The sequence below is a fragment of the Podarcis cretensis genome (assembly GCF_951804945.1).
Source record: "Podarcis cretensis genome assembly, chromosome: 3".
In the NCBI taxonomy this organism is placed as follows: domain Eukaryota; kingdom Metazoa; phylum Chordata; class Lepidosauria; order Squamata; family Lacertidae; genus Podarcis; species Podarcis cretensis.
Window position 1 is genome coordinate 2,487,503 of NC_137172.1, and position 6,267 is coordinate 2,493,769.

At 49.5% G+C, this 6,267-nt stretch overlaps 1 long non-coding RNA gene across 1 annotated transcript; it reads left to right on the forward strand.

Annotated features, from left to right (window-relative positions):
- The first annotated feature begins 2,994 nt into the window (after positions 1-2,994).
- On the forward strand, positions 2,995-5,269 carry LOC307212002. Its single transcript, XR_013836713.1, has 3 exons — positions 2,995-3,244; positions 3,849-3,980; positions 4,951-5,269. It is a non-coding gene; the product is annotated as an uncharacterized lncRNA (long non-coding RNA).
- Positions 5,270-6,267: the final 998 nt, after the last annotated feature.

Sequence of the window (6,267 nt, forward strand, 5' to 3'; positions counted from 1 at the left end):
AGGACCTGTATCTCCTCCCTTATCTTTCTTTTCATCAGGAAAACTGAGTTGGGCTCCCCTTCTTCATCCATCAGAGAAGCGTGCAAACACACCCACAATGCTTTATGTCTGCTTTTAATCCAGAAAGAAACTCTGACCCAGGTGAAAAGAAGAGGGGTTGGAGGAGAGATTGGAGGGGGGGTGAGGTGAAAAAGAAAAAGAGAGGTAGAGCGTTTTGACGTGGGAATGCAACGTAAAATTGCAGATGGGAATGCAATGAAGAGACAAAGGTCAAGAGCACATAATAATATTAATAGGCACACGATTGAGGGAGTTGGGGAGACTGAGCAGAGATATGAGAAGCATCTTCCAATATCTGAAGGGCTTTCACAAGGAGGAAGGGGCAAGCTTGTTTTCTCCTGCTCATTGTGGGGAGTGCCAGCTGGGCTGTAGCCCCGGGCACATGATTTTGAGGGGGCATGAGCCAGCTGCCAGAAGGGCCACCAGCCAGGAGTAATGGGAGATGCAGTCCACAAATATCTGATGGTCCCTACACTAGCTGCCCCTCGAGTAAAGTGGGGAGGGAACATTGAGGAATGGTCAGCCCCCAGAATAGAGCATGAAGGGGAAAGGGAGACATCTCAAGGTTCTGGATATGGATTTGTGGAGGAGCTTGTGGCCTTTCCTTCACTGGAGCTGGGGTGGGATGGCTATCTGTCATTGATGCTTTAGTTGAGTTTCCTGCATTGAAGGGGCTTGAACGGGATGACCCTCAGGGTCCCTCCTCACTCCACAATTTTATGATTTACCCATGATTGTAGAAGGGTCTAAGATGATGATCTCAGGATCCAGGTCTGTACACATGGGGAGAGGTGGCATTGGAGGTAAAGAGGTCCTGAGCCAGTCTGAGAGTTTTGCAGGATGCAGGTTGGAAGCGAGAGGCACAGAGATGGGCTTGCTGTGTACCAAATCCAAAGCTCTGACTGAGACGGAGGATTTTTTTGAAGGGAGTGTGTGTTAATGCTTTGAAGCCCAGCATTTTATGCTCAGACTGCCTATATGTGTAGATAACACAGGATATCCAAACGACAGCACAGCCTCCACTGACCTTCATTCCAAGGAAACCGAATTCTGGGCAAGCACAGAAGTGCGTGGCTTTTTCCCCAACTCAGAGATTTGGCTGCTGCGTAACAATAGTTTCAAGGAACCTGAAATGTTCTTTTTTGCCCCTTTTCTCCAGCTCCATCCCTGAATCTGTTTGCATTGCAAGGGATGTCTTTGGCATTGCTGCTCCCCAATCCCATGCACTGTCCCCCCAATATCACCTTCTGATCTGGGCTCATTCCCAAATTCACTGTGATGAATCTGGCATTGCTTCACCCAACTTTGCTGCCTGTGGGCATCCGATGGAGCAACGCTTGTCTGTTAACTTGAAGCAAGACCAGGTAGGAAATGGGACTTAGCCCTGTGACCACAGGTTCCCCACCTTGCCTGCTGGGTTTGAACTTCAGGCTCTTGGGATAGGATGCTGAAGACATCTCCTGGGGCCCATCTCTGTGGAGATTGCAAAAGACCAGCAACTGCCTGCTAAATGTTACAGGCACAGCCCAGAGAACAGCTCACGACTGGCACCGATACTTCTCCCCTTTCTCCAAAATTAAATAGAAAAGCCTTGTCCTCACTTTGGGTGCCCACTTTTTTAAATTCCCCCATATATTTACAACAATGCACAGAATTTTAAACCAGTGTCATCCAGAACTGTTGAAACAAAGCATCCAGAAAGCAACACAAATACCATAAAAACAGCACAGCACAACACACACACACAGACAGACACACTCACAAATAGACAGCAGGGCAGTGCTCAAAGAGTGTCCATGGAAAGAGAAGGTCAAGGCTGCTTTTCCCTTGGAAAGATGGATTTGGAGAGCATGGAAGGGCAACAGAATCACTTGGTGCTGGACCGATGGGGTTGTATCCAAGGGCACAGATGTCCAGTTGTGGATGGGAATCCCAGCTCTTGTCCCCTGCAGACCCCACCTATTGCATCCTCAAAATCCTTTCCAAAGTATTGGGCAATGTGGGATAATAGCCTCCAGCTTTTGGTGGTGCCTAGGGAGATGAGAGGATGCAGAACTCAGTTTGTAAAGTTGGGGACAACCTGTTGAGTTGGAGAGGGTGGTGAGAAAGCCCAAGCAGAAATGTTTCCATAAGATTCTCAGGACTGATCCTGAGAAGAGCCCTGCAGCTGGGTGAGGCCAAAGGAACTTCTAGTTGGGCCCCCAAGCAGGTGTGGTGTTGGGAGATTACCTGGCTCTTGGGCATGGACTGCATGAGAACACCTCCATCAGGGCTGGACTGTTTCCCCAAAGAACGTTTTGTACCTCAGTTGCATGTAATTTCTTCAACTATGCATGATTTGGAACAGAGCTGTCCTTCCAAGTGTTCTCCTTCCATGAATTCTGCAAGGCAGTTCAATCAAGCATTGTCGACCAAAACGCATAAAGTGGTGTAATATGTATCCACATGGGTGAAAATAGCATGCAAAAATGGGGGGGGGAGCCTTGCTTCCGGGGCCCTGGCCCCATGCTGTATGGCCACCCAGCCAGTGTTTGGGGGAGGCACCTGCCAGGAGCAGCCATGGCCAGGCAGGCTCCCCCCTTGATGTGGGAAGGTGAGGAGGTAGCACAGCACGGCCCGTGAAACCTTGGTGCCCCATGACTGCCCAGCAGCGATGGTCTAGAGTTGGGCTAGTGGTAAGTGTTTTGTTCACCCTCTGCACCCAGGCCCTGGTCCCACCTGCAGAGCACACCCCCCCCCCCCGAGGACATCAAAAGATGCCATGCCACTGTAAGCAGAGAGCAAAACACAAACCAACAGATTCACTTTCTGAGTTGTTCAACGGTGGAACGGAGCCCTTCAGAAGGTGCCGGATTCTCTTTTACAGGAGGTTGGATGGGCACCTGTCAGGTATGCTACAGCTGTGATGGGGTTGGACTTGATGAACCTATGATTCTGTGGTCTTTGGCTGGTCCTTGGCACATGCCCCTCAGGGCTTGCCACATCCATCCGGCAAACAACGGTTGGCATCCCACAAGATTTCATCAGTCCTCCAGTCACCTATAAGTAGAGGGACCTCTCCTTCCCCAGACAACTGCTCTTCCACTTGGCTTCTGGTACCTCCAGGATTCCCACCAACCTCCAGCCATGAAGATCTTCTGTCTCCTCTCTGTTGCCATCCTCCTCTTGATGCTGCTGGCTCCAGGTAAGACCTTGTTCTCAGATGCTTCTTCTCTGAGTAGCTCCACAGCTCTCAGCTTTATTCTCAGCCACTTGTTGTGACTCCCAAAAAGGTGGGATCTTGCCCCTCTGTCTTCCTGGAGAATATCCCAAATGGGACTTCACGTAGAACCTGGGAGAAGAGGATGCTGGACTCGATGGGCCCCCTTTGGCCAGATCCACCAGCCAATCTCTTCTTATTACCTCATTTATGTGATCCACGGAAGCTCTTGCTTTCAAATCTGCAATAATGCGCTTCAGCACACTCCGCTTTGCGGTGGGTAAAAGAACGGGCCAGTTTCCTGGGCAAGGGGGCTTCTCTCTCCCAGTTTGCCAGTGGCCACCCAGTGAAGCCAGTGACTCTGATGCAGCCTTCCCTACCACCTTGGCTCCCTGTCCTGAAGGTGCAGGGAGGCAGAAGAAGGGACTGGCTCTCTGCTCCAGCCCTGCATTCTTCCTGCACCAGATTTCCCCAACCTGGTGCCCTCCGGGTGTCCAAGCCAGAGGGGCTGTTGTGGAAGAAGTTGTGGAAGTTGTGGAAGGAGAGTCCTGAGAGACAGAGCCTTCAGTGTCTTCTTTTTCCTCTCCAGATTTCACCAGAGCCCAAAGTAATTGCCTTCCAAGATGTCGACGGCAGGGAGGGATACTGCAACTTTTTAGGTGCCGGCCGCCCCTAAGGCTACTATTTCGGTGTACTCCTCAAGTGGTGTGTTGCCGTAGAGGTGAGTTAAATCAAATCTTAGTTTTCCTTCCTTCTGCCCATTCTGCTCCTGCTATGAATTATATTTATCTTAGTTCTCTACAACAAAATGTTTTTTTTTTAAAAAAAAACATTCTTACCACAAACCCAGCATGGGATTTTTCTTTTCTCAGCAAAGAAATGTTAATTAATATGTAAGTAGCGCTCAGAGCTCTAAATTAAAGTGGGATTCTGAAAGACAAAAAATTAATAATCTTAGTTTTCCTGGAAAACAAGTCAGTGGTGTCTCATGATCCCACATACATGAGACTCATCGCTCTCCCCCCCCAACCCTCCCTCTCTAAATCTTTACGTTCACTGTGAAGGGGAACAATATTAGTGTGCACACTGGGGGTTGTGACAACCCTGTCCTCTCCCCTTGCGGTCCCCATGAAAGGTCTCGAACCCTCTCAGCCACAACTCCCCTTAGCCTCCCTTGGCTGAAAGAACAGCTCTTCGTGGCGTGAGAGGGTGGGGGCTCAGTCGCTGACCCTCCTCAAATAGCAAAGGCAACCTGTGTGAAACATCCCTGTGAAGGTGGTTACTGAATCACAGAATCGTAGAATTGGAAGGGAAAGAGTTCAATGCACACCAACTCACACCAACACAATGATCTCCTCAAATGTGTCCTCTCCTGTGGTTGCTGTTTGCATAAAGAAGAAGAAAAAGGAACCACATTAGAAAAAAAGTGAGTGTGGCAGTCAAGCCCTGCTCAAATTCCCCCAAGTGCATACATGAAATGCTCAGAGGTCTCTCCTACTATCATAGAATTGAAACGTAGCATTGGGAGGGACTGGAGGGGTCATCTAGTCCAACCCTCTGCAAAACAGACCCTCTGTGTGCAATTGGAACTCTGACAACAGCAGCTCTTCTGCCTCCCAGTTGGAGTCACTGGTTTGGGTTTTCTCAACCACCACCAACACCCATTTTAACAGTGTTTCCTCTTCTCACAGGAGGGGGTTAACTCTGCCGATCTCCGGTGCAAGACCTCTGGTGAAAGGAAGACCACCCTGCTCTCCTCTGATGTGCAGCTGCCTCGACTGCACCCCCATCTCTGCTGGGGAAGAAACCGCTTTGCTTGATGCTGCTGAAGGCGATGCTGGGAAGGAGTCAAGAGGGAGCCATCCTGTCTGCCTGTCTACTCATGAGTAAGCCCGCTGTGGCCAGTGGGTCCTGACTCCTTAGTAAATGGGCTCGGGATTGGAGCTTGGATTTGGTTTGCCTGCAAAAATGCTTTAGCTTCTTCTTTTTAATAAATGCAAGCATTGGAAACCTTTGTGTTGGTTCATGTTGTGAAAACGTGTGCTGGGTTGAGGGGATATTTTGGGTCAGGCTCTCAGACTCTCTCTCTCTCTCTCTCTCTCTCTCTCTCTCTCTCTCTCTGCCAGTCAGTGGTGCCATCCAGGCTTTGTGGTTCTTTTCCAAACATGGCTTTGCACAAGGGCATTTCTCACATTGTAGGCCCGCACCTCTCCCTGGGGTCTCCCCTGCCCCCCGTCCTGCCCCTTTTCTCTGTCTCTCTTCTCCAACTGACCTGCTTCCTTGGGCAGCTGCACAGAGAAGGATGTTTCACAAACAGGAATTGAGCAGAGCTGAAAAGGTTTGGGGACATTCACTGCAACATTTCTCCCATGAAAATAGGGACATTCTATTCAAAAGAAGTAGTATTAATAATAATAATAATAATAATAATAATAATAATAATATTCACTCATCTGACTGGGTTTCCCCTGCCACTCTGTGTGGCTCAAATATATAAGCAAAATTATCATAACACATTAAACATTAAAGAACTTCCCTATACAGGACTGCCTTCCGATGGCTCAGGAGTCACATAACTCCACACTCTCCAACATTTCTCTGATGGAAATGGGGACGCCCTTAGGAAAAGTGGGACATTCTGAGATCAAGCCAGATGAACTGGGTGAGCTTCTGTAAGTCCAGGAGTGTCCCTGGAAGATGGGCACACTTGGAGGGTTGGAGGGGCGTGGCGAAAGAAGAAGGGGGCGATGAAGGAGAAGGGGGGAAGGGAGGGCCTTGTGTGCAGGACCAGCCCAAGACATCTGAGCCCCTGAGGCAAACCAGAAAATGGTACTTTCAAGCCCCCAACCCAGCCCCTACCCAGGGAAGAAGGGGTGAGTTGAAATCTACATTAGGATTAAGGGGGTGGATATCAGCAATGCCTCCAAGTCGCCAAGATGTGTTTCTCAGAGTCTGGATCTGATGCTGCTATGGATCCTGCCCCCTGAGGTGGGCACTGCCACTTTCCT